Source organism: Panthera uncia, chromosome D2 (genome assembly GCF_023721935.1).
Source record: "Panthera uncia isolate 11264 chromosome D2, Puncia_PCG_1.0, whole genome shotgun sequence".
NCBI lineage: Eukaryota > Metazoa > Chordata > Mammalia > Carnivora > Felidae > Panthera > Panthera uncia.
This window is the reverse complement of record NC_064818.1, coordinates 7904763-7923055: the sequence shown is the minus strand read 5'-3', so window position 1 is coordinate 7923055 and position 18293 is coordinate 7904763. Positions and strand designations below refer to the sequence as shown.

General features: G+C 46.1%; 1 protein-coding gene across 1 annotated transcript in view; it reads right to left on the bottom strand.

Moving 5' to 3' along the window:
* Window positions 1-16490, bottom strand: part of STAMBPL1 (STAM binding protein like 1) — a 46118-nt gene extending 29628 nt beyond the window's left edge. Inside the window, exon 1 of the mRNA XM_049646080.1 lies at window positions 16408-16490. The gene's annotated coding sequence lies outside the window, so the exon portion shown is untranslated. The remainder of the gene's footprint in view (window positions 1-16407) is intronic.
* Window positions 16491-18293: the final 1803 nt, after the last annotated feature.

The window sequence follows — 18293 nt, the reverse complement described above, 5'->3', positions numbered from 1 at the left end:
CCTCCCAACACACACCGTCTTCCTCTTCCAAAGACCTTTTCAAAGAGGAGTCAGGGGAGGGTCCGCTTTCCGGGAAGCCTGGCACACAAGGGCTTGGGGAGCTGGTCAGAACCACGTCTATTCACACGGAACAGCTTAAGGCCAACTCCCGTCCCAGCAGCCCCAGCCGACCAGGACCTCGTGGAACCGACGAACGGCTCCCAACCTCACCCAGGGAGGAGGGGACGGAAAGAGGGTGGCCTGCGAGAGGCAGGAGCCCTCCCCATAGTGACACTGCACAGCTCCGAGGTGACGAGAGTTGACTCTCCCTGCGTCCCCAGTTTTACAGCCCAGTAGCAGAGTCCTGTGGAATTGGGGGTCCCCATGTGATGTCACCAAGTCCCAACTCTCCCCGACACGGTGCGGAAGCAGCTCCACAATTCTGCCTTTGAATTAAAAGCCAGCAGCAGGGGCGCCTGGGGGGCTCAGCCGGGTAAGCATCTGACTCTTGATTTCAGCTCAGGTCACGATCTCACCGTTCGTGGGACCGAGCCCCGTGTCAGGCTCCGTGCCGACAGTGCGGAGCCTGCTTGGGATTCTCTCTCCCTCTTTCTCTCTCTGCCCCTCCCCTGCTCGTTCTCTCTCTCTCAAAATAAATAAATAAACGGTGCCTGGGTGGCACTCTCTTCCTCTCTCTCTCAAAATGAGTAAATTTTAAAAATTAAAAATAAATAAACATTAAAAAAGAGAAAACCAGCAGCAAATAATGCCAAGAATGAAGAAGAAAATATTTGACCTAGCACAGTGTGTATTTTGTGACATGTCCCATCCCTTAACTTTCCTTTCTTTTCTTTCTTTTTTTTTTAATACCTTTTTAGGCGGCTAAGCTCAGAACTCTGACCCACTTTCACACACAAAACCATATTTTCCAGAACACAGAGGAGTCGACCAGGCACTCAGCAGTCTCCTTAGAGACCCAGCAGGCACAGGAGCCAGTGAGGCGAGTTCCCAAGCGGGCCGTTTTCTCCAGGGCACAGCGGGCGACCAGAGGGCTGTGGTTATGAACTGGAAAAGCAGGGGTGTCCTGCCTGCAGGTGAGGGAGGCCGGAGCAGCCCCATGCCACGGCCACCTCCTGGACTCCCATTCCCAGTTGGCCAGCCGGCAGCCTTTCTTGTCCCCACTGGGTTAGAGTTCACGTGCCGTGTCTCCCTCTTTCCCTGCCCCTCCCCTGCAGGAAGAACACGGCGCCATTGACTTTGCTGGAGATAAATAAAGGAAACGACCATAACCTAGGCTTTGAGCGGCAGGGTCATAACCTGATTCAGATAAAAGGGGGTAAGCTGTCATTTGCATGCCTCAAATGACAGAGACGGAAGGATGCCTCCCCTGCGTCAGTCACTCTCTTACAGATTGGGACCTGCTTTAGGAACAAAAGGACCGAGGCCCACACTTGCTGTCCTTTTCAAAAGCTATACAAATTCCAGACCTGAAAACCAAAGATTACTATGAGTCTTTCATACTCATCGTAGGTATCTGCACATCAGAAATGCGCTGGTCCAGATAAACATGTCTTTGCAAATAAGAGGGCACTTTATTTGTACTGCAGCACCGATGAGGTGAATATGAGACTTGAGGAGAAAATCAGAAACAGCTTTGGTTGCATTTTCCCCCTCTACTCGTGAGTACCACCTATGAGGACCTACGAGGCATTCATCTCCAGTCCCTGGAGGGAGGGATATTCCGGGTTAGACACACCACAACACTGGGCTTTAGACCAGATCAATCAGCAAGAATGCGGTTGCTGCAGGAAAGGTTATTAAATAAATCACCACTCCCGACGCATGTTTGAAATTACTCCGAGGTAAGTCTGGGCTACCTTGAAAGCTATCGAGTCTCCCGTGGGCCGTAAAGTAATGATTTCTCATAGCGTGACATCGTTTTTATCCCGCCACCAGAATGGAGTGCTTGCAGCCCTTCAGCACCAACAGCTTAGGCTTTGGGGCCAAATACACCTGTCGGAGAATCCAGCTTCGACCACTCATGAGTTGGGAGGGCTGTGACATCTTTTTTGTGCGTTTTATCTCCCTCTATTAAATGGAAGGGAGGAACACCTTTCCACAGGAAGCTTAAACATAAAAGGCAGATATATGTGAGGTAATACATAAGGTAATAAATAAAAGTTCCATTATAGTTCCTGGCGTGCAGGAGAAACATCAGAGAAAAGCAGTCCCTTCTCACACTGAGTTCTCAGAGAAGTCAGGTTAATTGCTTCTGTCCTCCAGTCTTGATGTCTGTCACATTTCAGAAATAAACATTTAAAAAAATTCAAAAGTAATAGTAACAGTAGAAATTTGTGAGATTTAACCATTTTTGAAGGAAAGATCGCCACGATATTACCTTCTTCTTTGATTAAAATATAAATATTATTTAACTGTTGATGATTCCACTCTATTTCAACGTACCAACAGCAACGCCTCACTCCATTTCTAATTGGCACCTGTGTAGAAAATCAATTTAAAAAGAACTTCTTTATGAAACGTCTCTGACCTCAGTATTTCTGTCCTTTTATTTTTTTTTCAATGTTTGTTTACTTTTGAGAGAGAAAGAAAGAGACAGAGAGATCACAAGCAGGGGAGGGATAGAGAGAGAGGGAGAGAGAGAATCCCAAGCAGGCTCCCCACTGCCAGCGCAGAGCCCAACGCGGGGCTCGAACTCGCAAAATTCGAGATCGTGACGTGGACCCCGAAACCAAGAGTCAGACGCTTCACCGACTGGGCCACTCAGGCGCCCCAGTCTTTCTGTCCTTTTAGTCTTAGATCACTGATAAAATAATTTAAACTCACTTGTAACATTAAAGTGTAGACTGGACACAGATCTCAAGGAGTCTCCCTGTGAGTAAACTATGTGCTGATCACAGTGAATGTGCTCCGTGATTTCCAAACAGGCTGTGCAAAGAGCATTTTCTTACTTTTCTTTTTTTTTCCTCTGCTGTCTTCTAGATAAGAGCAAGCCAAGTTCTGGGCAGGTGAGGTATGACTGTAGGACGACACATCACCTTCAATACAGCAAAGGAGCTATCTATCATCATCAGAGTAAGTCGTAGTAACAGAAAGCTTTCCTTCCCTGGTTAACTGTTAGAATGGGCTAACACACAGGATCTCGAGCCTCTCCAGAGCCTTCTCGGCAGCTGAACCGAGAGGAGACGGGCAACCTCCAGGGTCAGACCACTTGGGTTCAAGTTCTGACTCCAACCACTCACTACAGGATCACGGCTTCTCGGACGGCGAAGTGGGCCTGGGAACAGTAACCAGGAAAAAGCTGTTGAGAAGCAAAGATGAGATGATGCCTGTAGAACACAGAGCATGACTCTTGGTGTCAACAAAGGACCACCATCAGCTCCGTGCGACAGAGGAGGAAACAAGAGCCCAGGACAGGTAAGCACCGTGAGCCAATGGTAGAGCAGGATCTCAGAACCAGGTGCACAGGGTCCCTGAGTTCAGGCTCAAATAGCATCTGACGGCCGGTCAATGGTGAAATCGGGAGAAGGTCAAACCCTTGGGGCATGGATAAGGACGATAGGCTTTACTTTGGAAATGAAATGTCACGCCTTGAAAATCAACTGATCCGGGAATAAAAATGGAGGAGGTTGGTGGTGCGGTAGGAGTTGGGGCATCTGGGGAGAAACTTCTAACTGCCGATTGGATTTTTTTAATGGTTATTGGGAATATTCAGGTTTCCTCCTTTCTCCTGCAGTCGATGTTAGTAGTCTTTCTAATTTTTTTCCATTTTATCCAAATGCAGATGGTGTTCTCTTCAGAGGTTTTAAGTTACTAATGGTTCTGTGGTTAGGGATCCCTTTTCATTCCTAATGTTAATTATTGGAGGGTTTTCTCCTTTCTCTCTGGGTTAATATTGTCAGAAATGAGGTTTTCATTGATGTTTCCCAAGAATCAGCTTTGGGCTTGGTTTATCCTTGCAACCTTATTTTATTAATTTCTTATCTGGACCACTTTATCCCTTTCACCATGTTTAGAATTAAGCCACCATTTTCAACTTCTTGAGGACGGTTCCTTGTTTTCTGTGATTTATGATTTTTTAATAAATGTATTTAAGCATTGAAAATAAAAAAGAAATGAAATTTCAGTTCAGCATCACAGAGCTCTGATTCACAATCTTCTCTCTGCCAAATACATAAAAGGGCATTCATTCCCTCGCTTATTTTTTAGGCAGAATGATTGGGTGTCTGTGGACCGACCAACTGGAAGACGTAGTCGAGAAATTCAAATACATAATTATTCTACCAATTCAAAATATTTGCTGGTTTTCAGTGTAAGTTCTAAATCGTGGTATTCAAAAGGCATTTCATATGCTCATACATGTGCTAATTTAGGATTCTGTATGTTTTCTTGTTAATGAGATGATCCAATTAATATGCATCATAAAACATTTTGTATTCATTTAGAAAATGAATTGGAGGGTCAGGGGGAAATTCCTATCTGTACCCAATTATTTCGTCATCTTAAATCCATATGAGCATGTTAATTTTGTTTTTCTGCTGTTGAGATACTCAGATTTCCTGGAAATAGTTGCATTCTAAATATAGGCCATCCGTAAGCCACTAAACTTTAATGTATATTTTCACATACTTCCTTTTTTTGCTGCCATAAGCTTGGAATGGAATACTACCCAGGAGTTATCTAATTCAATGAAGCATAATGAGTCAGAATACATTACAAAAATAACATCATTTTCTTGCCCGCCAGTTGCCTGAAGCTCAGAGGTAAGGTCAGTCCTGGGGCATCATTAATCAGTTTTATTTAATTTTCATCAATTTCCTAAGGACAGGACTTGACCAAGACGAATGGAGCCCAGCACTACTACTCAAAAGCCGTGCTGGCTGGAATACTTCTCAGCGCGCCTCTCCCTACGGCCCCTGACCACAGGAGTTGTAACTGTTCAACATGTCCCTGCAAAGAGCTGCGCTCACATGTTTTGGTTTGCAATGCGGCGAACGCGAGCAAAACAGGCGAGTCCCTCCCCTCCATAGCTTTCCGTTTCCTCCATCGCAGTCCGTTTAAAAATGCTTCGAGAGCTGCCCCCCTACCCAGTGCTGCCAGAGTCGTCGGCACGGGCCCCGTTTGCTCACCAGTCACTCCCTTCCTATTTTCCTGCCCGGTAGCTGACATCCCCCTACCTTGGCATAAAGTCTCCTCCGAGTGTGGTGCCCGGCCCACCTGCACCGCAGTTATTCGGTAGAGGAGGAGTGTGGTTGTCACAAGAAACAGATTTCTAGATGCCACCGAGTCAGAATTCCTGAGAAAAGGGCCCCACAGATCTCTATTCTCACCAAGCAGCCCAGCAGCCCTCGATGCACATCAAAAACAGATAAAACTGCCCCAAGACAGTTACAAAGACCCTTGTGGAAGTCTGGCCTTCGTCAGCCAGACATTCCCTACTGCAGAACCAGCCCCGGCCTTGGCCTCCGGAAAGTTCCCCTACGTCTTCCCTCACCGTGCCTCTCAACTATTAACCTTCCGTCTTTTCTGTGAACGTGCTTTCCTTCCATAGGACGTATTTTTTTTCGTGACTCGAACTGAAGCTTAACGTGAGTGTTAGCAACACGGTTCAAATGCTCTCCATCCATTTCCACCGGGACCTCCAACTGGGATTTGTCACTACGTTCCAAGGCTAAAGGCATCTTTCCCACAAATACCACTGGCTCCAAGTAAACTCCCTCATTCGTTTGTACAGTATTATTTATAAGCCGATAGTCTGTGCTAAGAATCAGTGATACAATGGTAACCAAAGAGATAACACCCGATCTTATGACACTGACATTCTGCTGGGGCAGGGGTGAGGCGGAGAGGTGTGGTCACCGTGGTAACTGCTACAAAGACAAAATACAGGAAACACAGAGAGTTGTGCATTTTTGGGGGCAAAAACGACCTCAGAAATGACAGCGTGTCTTCCTCAATGCATCAGGAGGCATTGATTTGCCCCCTTATCGGTGATGCGAACTTTGATCTCTTGGTTAAGTGCCAGGCTTCTCCCCTGTGAAGATACCATTTTTCCCTTTGTAGTTACAAAGTATCTTGTAGTGTGGGAGGGGAGATGGGCTAAATGGGTAAGGAACCTACTCCTGAAATCATTGTTGCACCATAACTTGGTGCAAACCCTAACTTGGATGTGAATTAAAAAATAAATTAATTTTAAAAAATAAATAAAGTGTCTTGTAGGGAGTTCGGGAGTATACAAACGTGCGTCTGCCCACTAATTTCAGCATCCACAGATGATTCTTGCCTGGAACAGCTGTTACTGCGGTGTTTGAAAATGGTGACTTTTCTATTTCCATCCTCCCTTCTACATTTATCAGTTTAGGTGGCGTTTAATTTTTGTGCGAAAAACTTTAAACTTTACTCTGTTAAGGGGTTCCATCTCTTCTTTATGGTATCTGGGTTTTTCATCATCTTTTAGAAAGTCTTCAAACTCACTGATGACAAAAATTTTTTTTTAAATATGTCCACCCATCTTTTCTTCCAGTACTTTCCTGACTGGGTATTTCTGAATAAATACCTTTGATCTGTGTGGAATTCGTTTTTTGTAAGGAGTAAGTCCAGGCTATGGTTGCTTTTCACCACTAGGCAAAATGGCCCTGAAACCCTTCGATTATGCATAATTTCTTATTTAACTCGCAACTCTGCCCCATAAGGTGATCTGCCCCAACTGGGCACTCAGGACATAGTTATTAAATGAAAGTAATTTCTACCAGTTACACTTCCATAGAGCTGAAAGAGGAAAGTCTGGCAGCAATGGATAAATTTCCAGAGGAGAGGAAAAGGCACCCCCTAGGATGATATACAACTGTGGATGAGGTACCCCCAAGTCTGGGCTGAGTGGTAAGAAGACTGGAGAACAAATAGCTCTTGGGAGAAATTCTGAGGAAAAGCTATAGACCTTAGGAGTTAAGTGGACTTAGTGAAGCACGGGAACAAAAGTACGCAAAGATACTGTACATGTGACATTTCCAGGAACCGGAAAACTTGGTGCTTTCGACTTGCACAGAGTAAACCTCTCCCCCACCTCAATGAATGGTACCCACATCTCGTCAATTGCACAAAACCTGGTGAAACGTGGAAATGGCCACCCTGAGTCTTCCTGGTTCCTGAACTCCACAGCCAATCTGCCACTGTGCACACACACGCGCGCACACGCACACACACACACACACACACACACACACACACACTCTCCCTCTCTCTCATGAAGAAACATCACACCCACCCAAATGGAGGGATTTTCCATAAAACAACCAGCTATCGCTCTTAAGAAAGGGTCACAATGATTAAAGACAGAGCAACTGTTTCAGACTGAAAGAGAATACAGTTCTGCAGGGGCTCCCGGGCCAGAAGGCTGCTGAAGAAACGTGCATTGAGATCTGTGCATTAGACAGAGCAACGTGAGAGTATTACTTTCCAGATGTGACAACTACTGTGATAATGAAACGGGTTCACATTTGGGAAAACGGGCTACAGGACGTACAAAAATTCCATGTATTATATTGCTGCAATTTTTTGGAAGTCTGACATTACTTTAAACTATTGTTTTTCAGGTCCAATTAGTACCTTAACAATCCCTCTGAAAGGAAACGAACAGAAGGACAAGAGTTTGCGTCCCTTGCGACCCTATAACATCTATTACCTCTTACTGTTTGCAGAACAGTAAGAAAGAGGTAGAGAGTTGAATAAAAACAGGAAAATGGAATGAACGCGTCATAAGAGAAACATGAATACCAAGTAATGTGAATAATGCTTCATTTCACTAATAGTTACGAAACTGCAGATTTGAGCAGGACAACTTCAGTTATTTGATTAATAACATTTTCATGATTGATCAGAATAAATATTGATGAGGATGGGAGGAAAACTTGGCAGTTTTTTATAATATGCATTCCTGTTTATAATATGCAATTCCAATTCTAAGATTTCCCCTTAGACCAAGTAACATAACACACACACACACACACACACACACACACACACACGCACACACACGCACGCACACCCCTTCCTCCCTCTCTCTCTCATTGCAGCATGGTTTAAAAATATGAAAATTTAGGAAGTAAAAATAGCCATCAAAAGGCTGTTACTTAAAATAAAGAATCTGTAGAATGGAGGATGCCATTAGAAAGGACTTACATCTATATGCACGGAACCAGGAAGATGTCCCAGTTATAGCATTAAGTGGGGGGGAGGGGGGGCAGCAAGTTGTAGAGTAACAGAAAGTAGGACTCCATCCTTGCAATACTCATCAGTGGGTAGTTGATATATACGGGCATTTGCAAGAAAAAAAGTCTGACCAACATACGCTGAATGTTTCTCAGGCTGTTCTCTCAACGATGGGATCCTGAAGGACTTTTCACATTCAATTCATTCATGTCTGTACAGTTTGTCACAAGTAGGTATCACTTCATAATCAGACAACTTATACTTCTGTTAAGTCAATAAATTTAGTAGGTAAATTAAATTAAATTAAATTTAGTAGGTAGCTCCAGATGCTAATCCTGGCCCTGCCAGTTCCCAGATGCGTGGATTTTGGTAAATTACTCTCCGAGTCAAGTTTCTCCAGAATGAAGTCAGAGTTTACTTGTGCCTTTCTTCCTCCATGATATTGTTAAGGCAGTGGTGGTTATTCAGAGGCTTTCTAAATGCAGAGAAGCTGGTCCGGCCTGATGGCCGAGCTGGGTGGCCTTACTGTCACACAGGAAAACGAAATATGTAGTTGCTGGAAAGAAGATTTCTTTGAAAACCCGTACTTCAGGGGCGCCTGGAGTGGCTCAGTCGGCTGAGCCTCCAACTCTTGACTTTGGCTCAGGTCATGATCTCACGGTTCACGAGTTCGAGCCTGCGTCAGGCTCTGTGCTGACAGTGCAGAGACTGCTTGCAATTCTCTCCCTCTCTCTCAGTCTCTCTCTCTCTCTCTCTCTCTCCGACCCTCCCCTACTCATGCTCTGTTTCTCTCAAAATAAATAAACATTAAAAGACTTTTTCTAAAAACATATATTTTAACTTCTTGGATGTTTCATGAATCAGAAAAACAAAGCTTCACACCAAGGATTCCAAATAATTTCCATCTTTTCCATTTTGTTTTGTTTGCTTGCAATTCGATATAGATTCAGTGAGCAGTTTCTCTGCCCCATTTTTACAAGAAAGGGCTTATTTCAGGCCTCTCTTTTCTAACTTCGTTCCACCCATCGTGTCTATCTGCTTCTCCTGTTAAAGACGACTGGACTGAGGAACAGCTCATCAACCGGCCTTTCACAGACAGACTCAAAAAAAAATTTGAAGGCTGAAGCATGAACCCACAGCCATGAAGACCTGTCTCCATGCCTTCTTGGTGGCTGAAATGCACCTTTCTGGCGTTAAAATCTACAGTTCTAGCAACAGGACGAATAAAATCACATGGTCCTTAGAGGAGCTGCATTTAACCATAACTGCTATTACTCATTACAGTTTTCTTTCTGCCTTTGACTAACAGGTGCACAGCCAGTCAGTGCCTCAGCCATTCACATCTGAAGTGCTACACTCCCATAAGGCCCCCACACTACAGTGACTTTCTGAGCACGGGTAAAGGCAAAAGAGGCAGGCAGTGTTCACCCCGAGCCAGGAAGGGTTCATGATGAGTCATCGCTGGCCTCCTGTTTCCAAATTACCCAGAAAGTCATCAAGTCCATCAAAATGAGTCATTCCTGGCAGGTCCCTGTAGAGTTTTCTCTTGCATGAGCCCGAGTGGGATCTTTGGTTCAGCTTCTGTGATACCATTGCAACAAAAGCATAGCAAAGGTTTACACAGTAAAACACCAAATCCACCGAAACTCAAACTCTTTCATCCTTAACGAGGTTTTCTTTTTTAATTCAGAAGACGTGTTTCTCGCGTGCCCTGACTCTCTCTTGGGAACAGGGCCACGAGGCATCTCGTTCAACCTCCTGCCTTGCTTGGCATCCTGGGGGCCGTGGTGACAGCCCAGGCTACTGAAAGAGGAACCGATGGGCTGCGTAGGCCCATCCAACCTAGAGATGCTAGACGCAGGAGGGCGGGAGGCGTGGTCAGAAACAGAGTACCAGTGAGCAGGTTCCTCCTTCCACCCCCAGGCAGGCTCCCGGGGGTGGATCCAGGGTATGAAGCCTCCAGGGCCCATCACGACCACAGGTGGTGGCCTGTGGCAAATACCATCTTGCTCTTTCAAAATCGGGTTTAAATTCTCAAAACCTGAAAATAGTTGCTTCATGGGCCCCTGGGTGGCTCAGTCAGTTAAGTGTCCCATTTCGGCACAGGTCATGATCTCGCAGTCCGTGGGTTCGAGCCCCGTGTCGGTCTCTGTGCTGACTGCTCAGAGCCTGGAGCCTGCTTCGAATTCTGTGTCTCCCTCTCTCTGCCCCTCGCCCACTCACGCTCTCTCTCTCTCTCTCTCTCAACGATAAGCAAACATTAAAGAAATTTAAAAACAGTCACTTTAAAAGGAATTGAACTTGAGTTAAATAATAATGTGCAATTTATACAAAAAATTAAGTCAAAGGACACAGACGATATCTTTTAAGATGAGATTTAAAACTTTTCCTCAACAAAATAGTACCTGTTAACTTTATACAAGACTAAGGAAAGTTTTTGCCTCCCTAGGAAAAAAAATACCAGTTACAGATTTCTGAAAGTTATTTATCAGAACAAAGAATTACAAGGACTAATGTAATGGTAAAATATTGAAATCGGTGATGACATATTCCATTCTAAAGTAGCTCTGGGGAAATTAAGGATTTTTTATTCTTTGTTGCTATGGCAGTCTTCCCACCTATAATTAAAATCTGGCCTCTTCTAATTAAACATAATAACTTCAACAAGTGAAAAAAAAACACCTAAAATTATTTGGCTGTTATTCTATAAAATATTCTGAATAAAAATGGTTATGAAATGTCATTATAAACTCACTGTGGCTCACAAATGGGAGACAAGACTCTGGGAGTGTAGAGAGAGGTGAAGGGCATAGACGTGGTCCAGAATGCTGGTATCTGCCCAACTATATAATGTACACATACTCATTTGTAATGTCTCTCCTTTTTTTTAGGTTTATTTATTTATTTTGAGAGAGTGAGAGAGTGAGAGAGTTCAAGTGGGGGGAAGGCAGAGAGAGAGAGAGTGAGAGAGAATCCCAAGCAGGTTCGCCAGCATGGAGACTGATGCGGGACTCGATTCCACAAACCATGAGACCATGACCTGAGCTGAAACCAAGAGTTGGACGCTCAACCAACCGAACCACCCAAGCACCCCTGTAACATCTCTCCTTGTACCCAGTGATTCCTTGTATACAATGTGTCTCCTTAATATAATGTATTACATAGTATATATTATATAACATATACAGATGTATATAATACATGCTATATGATGTATATACTATATACATTGCATAAAGCTTATATACCTTATATTATACAAACACACAGTATCACATTATGCATTATGTAAATAATGGATCATGTGCACATTATAGTATATATTAAGGAGACCTATCCTCTCTACCTCCAGCAAAGAATCACTGAATATAAGGAGATGTAACAAACGAATATACACTGCATATGTTAACTGTTAGAAACAAAAATAACCAGTATTTCAAGCACAGGTGAACACACACATTGGAACCATGCTTAATAAAGAACTTAAGGGGCACCTGGATGGCTCGGTCTGTCTGTTGAGCGTCCAACTTCGGCTCAGGCCATGGTTTCGCAGTTCTTGAGTTCGAGCCCCACGTCGGGCTCTGTGCTGACAGCTCGGAGCTCAGAGCCTGGAGCCTGCTTCGGATTCTGTGTCCTCCCTCTCTCTCTAAACCTCTCCTGCTCTGTCTCTCTCTGTCTCTCAAAACTAAATAAACATTTAAAAAATTTAAAAAATATATATTTTAAATAAAGAACTTAATGAAACACAGGATTTACAAAATACCAAAATATCAAGGAAAACCAGCAAAAATTTTGTGCAACAATCTGGGTATGTATTCTCTTTGGGAGATGGCAAATTCCACAGTGGAAATGACTGGAGCCCTCAGTCTCCATCGACAAGCCCCCACTTTCCACGCTCCCTGCAGTGTTCCCAGCACCTGGTATGGGTTACAGGAGACAGACACACACACACACACACACACACACACGTTCGGAAAGCAGGCACCGGAGTCTCTGCCTGGGTTTCACTCCCAAGTCTATCACTTAGCAGCCTATGACCCTGAGCAATTCCCTCGCCTCTTTGTACCCCCGTTTTTTAATCTGCAAAATGATACCTATTCCGTAAGGTTGCTTTATGAATTAATAATAACAACAGCAACACATATAGCACTTAACTTGGTGCTAGAAACTTCTAAACACTTTCATTTACATCTACTCAACCCTGCCCCAAAGCCTATGAGACAGAAATTAATATCCCAATTGAAAAATGAAGAAATAGAGGCTCAGAGAAGTTAGTGACTTGACCAAGGACACACAGCTGGTAAATGGCAAAAAGAATCCATGCTTCTAACTACTCCATTGTCCCTGCGAAAACACACATAAGGTTTTGTCCAGTGTCTGGCATATTGCACATGTTAAATATTTATTAATAGTTATTAATAAATATTTGCCAGATGTTTGCAAGATTCTGAGGTTACACCAGGGCTCAAGGATGCTGTGACCGACCAGATATGGAACAAATGGGTGGTCACACTCGTGCCCAGGTTCACCGTCCCTCTTGCACATGAGGTCTGACTGCCTGGCATTTTCCCTTCTCCACTCAGTGTCACCGGGAGGCTATGCCATCAGGCCATCATTACTGACACTTGATTCCACCCCCTCCCCCTTCTACAAATCCACTCAAGTGCCAAACACTCTTCTGAAAGAATGCCTTCATCACTTACTGCTTTCAAGGAACCTACCTTGAATTGGCTACCTCATCCAATCAAAATTGCACACCCTGGCCTTCAAGGGCCTTACTAAGACATGGCAGGAACATGCTTTCAACTCTTGTTCAAGTGCTCAAGTGCCTACTTCCCAAACAACTACTTAATGAGAATGGCCATGTTTCATTACACAGAGAATAGCAGTGTTTATGTCACTGCAGAACAGTGATGAGCTATTTTTTAATTTTACATATTTATTTTCAACACCACCCAACAGAAAAAAAAATTTCAGTGATTAAGGATCTCATCTGATTTTTGTTCAGAATGAAACAAGCTTGACTGAAACACATAAAAGGAAGGCTAGGCAAGAGAAAAGTTCCATTATTAATATGCACTATAATGTTAATATCCGGGCAAATTTCAGACAGCTTTCTAATCTTTCATCCTGAAATTAGATCATGAGCCACAGGGTAAACCTCTAGTGACTGGGGATGGAAAGTCAGAATAATTAAAAGAAGAAGAAGAAGAAGAAGAAGAAGAAGAAGAAGAAGAAGAAGAAGGTATAACACTCTAAATCACACAATGCACCCATTTCCAAGAGTACCTTGAAAGGCTAACCAGAGCAAATCAAAACATATGAATTATTGGTACTTAGATCAAGGGGCTGCTTTTAATAAATACAAGTTACTAAGTGGGGCGCCTGGGTGGCTCAGTCGGTTAAGCGTCCGACTTCAGCTCAGGTCATGATCCCACAGTTCGTGGGTTCGAGCCCCGCGTCGGGCTCTGTGCCGACCGCTCAGAGCCTGGAGCCTGCTTCAGAGTCTGTGTCTCCCTTTCTCTCTGCCCCTCGCCTGCTCACACTCTGTCTGTCTCTCTCTCAAAAATAAATAAACATAAAAAAAAAAATACAAGTTACTAAGTAACCAGCAGTCTGAATTAATGTGTCTAAGGCAACCACATCAATGGGCAAACATAACATGGGTTTAATTTAAAATGTAAAAAAATCAAACAACATGTGCTTTGAAGAGTTAGCAACTTGCCAAATGTCTAACCGGCTTTTCCACTTAGCATGAGGAGATACAGGACTGTACCTGAAGTTCATCTGATTTGCTTAGAGGTGCAAATAATTTCTGACAAAAGCCACATCTAGATGTGGCTACATCCAGATCATTCCTGAGTCGAGCATTCTGATGTCAACTCAGGACTTCTGAATGTACACTCACATGTCCGACCGGACAATTGACATGTTTGGACAGCTGGAATGAGCAGGTCAACGGGTACAAACACAGTGCTGTGTGTTTATGTTTTGTTTGGAGGGATTCTTACAGTCCCTTTGAGGAAGTCAGTCTTCTTACATGAATGTATCAACTGGGCTTCAGTTGGATGGAATGATTAGTAATCCATGCCAAGGGATGGCTAAAAAGAATCCATACTAGAAGAGGTGATGATGTAGTTAAATTGGGAAGATACACATTTTAGAATTGGTACTCATGTAACAAATCTTTATGGAGCAGCTGTAATCCATTAGCCTTAGGGACCAAAAGCTGATTCAAATATTCTCCAGGATGACCGTGAGTCATTTCTCCTGGTCTCAACCGAAGTTATTTACACACCTCTCACAGGGTTGACAAAAAATGCTAGTGTTGGGCAGAATCACGAACCTAGTGGATTAAAATGGATCTAATTTATAAATGCATCCTTCCAGGTAGGCAGCTGGGATTTGGGGGCACCTCTCACATTCCTCCTACTCCCTCATAGTTTGTGCAAGAATCACCAGGCTTTGCTTCCCTGTAAAAATCAACCTCACTTCCCGGATTGCAGCTGTAAATTGGCTTGGGAAGAGTCCTTAACGGAGGAACACGACGACCAAGCTGTGTCGGTTACATCCTCTGTGCTGAGAGTAAAAAGAGGCAGCTAGCATGAACAACTCTCTAACTATTTTTATCAGTCTTCTCAGGAACCAACCCCAGAGACCTTTTTCTCTCCAGGAGAAGCCTCTCTGCGGAACATACCCTGGGGCCATGGTTCTGTGCTCTCTCCCTCCAAGCCTCCTGTGAAACAGGCACAAAAGCAGGCAAGAAACTAGCCCCAAAGTTGGTAATATGAATAACGGACTAGAATCATCTGCCTGGTAACTTAAATGGTGCATTTTTAGCAAGGAGTATAAGAAAACGCAGGTCTTAAAATTCCCAAGAACGAGCTGATACATAAATCACAGCTCAAGTATATCCCAAGAGGCCAACAATTTGCCGTATATGTACTTGGACAGACGCAAGCAGCCAAGTCGTCTTCTAGGTTTGCAACAACATTTTGTGTCTTTGAATGAAGACGCTGTAATGGAGCAAATGGTAAGAGGAACCTCTTTCTCAAAGACACTGACTTGTATGAAAAATAGAGATTTTTCTAGTGCACCTACACAATGCCTACTACAGTGCAATCCGAGAGCACACTTTTGAAGTTTAATTGAACATCCACCCCACAAATGTAAGACTGCCAACCAAAACAAGGTCTGGAAAGAAACAGAACACAGTGGTTTAATCTCTGTTGTAAAACCACCATAGAAAAAGGAAGCACCCCTGCCTCCTTGGAACAGGAACTCAAACATCCAGGTGTAATTTAACTGTTAGAACAAATCTGCCATATTGACCTTGACGGGCCTTGACTCACGAGATCCTAAAACGGCACCCTAGTGATATCTAGGATCATTCTGGACACGCCTTAAAACCTAGGACTTCGTTTTATTCTCCGTGATTAGCAGGATGTTTGCAAAGCAGGGTGCTCACTGGAGCTTACGTTGAAAGATGTCTGTTTTACTCACATCAGACACTGATTTCCAGAAAGCCGTCCCCAACCCACCCCCAGTGCCAACCAGATAGAAGGCTTTTTTTGATCCTCTCGATGAGGTTCTGTTTCCTAAGTTACTCATTACTTATACAACTTAAATACACCCCCCCCACCCCCCAGTGATTGTGGCACCTTAGGCTCTTAGATCGGGACTGTGGGTTGTTTCAGAGAGTTTTGGAACATGACGTTTCAGCTGACTATCCACTTCTTTGTGCTTTCGGTTAAGGCTTGAATTATTCAGGGGAGGGGAAAATGGCATAAAAGTCAACCTCATCTAGGAAGGCGCCCCACTCGCCCTGCAGGGGCGGGTCACGGTCTGCTTTTCCAGCCCCCACGCCGCGCACCCCAGAAGCAGCGCGGTGGTCCTCCGGCACGCCGGCACCCTCCCCAAGGCTGCACCCCGAGTCGGAACGAGAAGCACACGCGCACAGGTCACCGCCAGAGTCCCGCCCCTCCACCGGCAGCCACCGCTTCCTGCCTCCCCGGTCAAGGTGAAAGCAACCCCCAGGGAGCCGCGCACAGGACCGGCAGGAAGGAAGTGAGCCGCGGCAGAGCGCGCCTGCTCCCCGCCGAGCGAGCCCCGCAGAGGGGCCCGCGGGCACCTGCCCCCCGCCTGCGCCCCCGCCCGTGCCGGGGCGCGCTCACACTCACACGCGCGCGCGCGGCCACTCACCCGCAGCCCCCCGAGGTCCGGAGCCCGCGTGGGACGGCGGCTGCGGCGGCTGTCCCCGCGCCTGCCGTGTGGCCTTGGCATCCGTCTGGCCGCTGCAGCCCGGGCCGCGGTGGCTTTTGCTAGAAGGCCCTGCGGCCGGGTGACGCGGCCCCCAGCGTGGAGCGCCCGCTCGCCGGCCTCGGCCGCGCCGGCCCCGCTCCTCGTGCGCGCAGCGCGCGGCTCTGCTCCTTGCACTCGCGCCGGCCCGCGCCTCGCTCCCCCTCTCCCCTCCTCCCCTCCCCCTCCTCCTCCCGCTTCTCCCCCTTCTCCCCTTCCCCCTCCTCCTGTGCCCCTCGGCGGTCGCGCTCCGCAGAACCCGCGCGGACCAGGCCTCTGGGGAAGCCACGCGCAGGCCGGCCGTGTCCGCCGCCGCCACCGCAGGAAAGAAACTGTCACTGCGATGGTCCCGGCCTCCCCGGCCGCGGCCCCTGGGTGCCGCCTCCGCCGCTGCCTCCGCCCCTCCCCCGCGCGCACGCTGCAGAGAAAGCTCGCAGGTGGCCTCGAGTCCCCACGGCGGGTCTAGCGCGACTGGGAAACCGCCGGCTGCCACTCTGCCGTCTGAGACCCCGCGCGTCCCCTTCCCAGCCCGGAACCGCCGGGACCCGCGTTAGCTGCGCCGTCGGTCTCCCCACCCCCACCCCAGGTGGCCCCAGGGGGTGCCTTTGAAGGCTGCGGGGTACAGACGGCCTGAGGCGGCTGGACGCGACCGCCAAACTCGAAACTCGCGCCGGAGTCAGAGAGGGACGGGGTGTGGGTGAGAACCCCACTTATTCCTCGTGTTCGGAATTCTGCCTTGGGGTTTATGCGCAACACCCCGACTCCCCCCGCTCCCTGCTTCTGGCTTTGTGCACCCCGAAGATACCTCCTGGGCATTGTTTAGTATCTTGGGCAGTGTTTTCAGTGTGGTCCTGGCACTCCGCCAGATACTCTAACTATGGCATGTCATTTTGTCGTCGCCCCGGCCTATGGAAAGGCCTTCTAACTTTTCCCATGCCTGGGACACAGACAGGTAATTTGTCCCCGGTTACCCACTTAGGAAGTAGCAGAAGTGAAGGTGTGAATTCTCATCGGAGACACTAAAAAGGTATTTCTGCAGGCTGGGCAGATTCTGTTCATTTACAAACGTTTTGCAAACGCGGCTACTGCTGGAAGAAACACAGACACTGCTCCACTTCTCCGGAATTTGGGTAGGAGGTGATTTCCGAGACAGAGATGTGACTGCTGAGACAAGGCAGTGGAATATGAAATGTAAAGATTTGACTTTGGAGGCAGCCTTGATTTTTATATTTTTAAAAGCAAATTTTTTTTTAACGTTTATTTATTCTTGAGACAGAGAGAGACAGAGCATGAACGGGGGAGGGTCAGAGAGAGAGGGAGACACAGAATCTGAAACAGGCTCCAGGCTCTGAGCAGTCAGCACAGAACCCGACACGGGGCTCGAACTCACGGACCGCGAGAGCGTGACCTGAGCTGAAGTTGGAGGCTTAATCCACTGAGCCACCCAAGTGCCCTGTCAGCCTTGATTTTTAAAAAGTGATGGCTGTCATTGTTTTTCTACTTTTGAATTTGGTTCCAAATTTTAAAATCAGGAAATTTCACAAAAAACCCTCAGACCTTGGGCGTATTATGAAAAGTTGAAGAACTGGCAATCTTTGGTTCATGGTAGGTTCTAGCAACCATCAGCTGGGGCCAAGAGGTTCCCTTCGCACAGGGGGATAGTGCCCTCCAAACCTCCAGGGTGCCGACCACTCTTGTGTGCCCTACCCTGCTGACATTTGAAGATCTGATATTTGAGTTTGCAGTTCTGGACTAGATAATCTCATGGCCTACTAGGCAATCTAAAAATT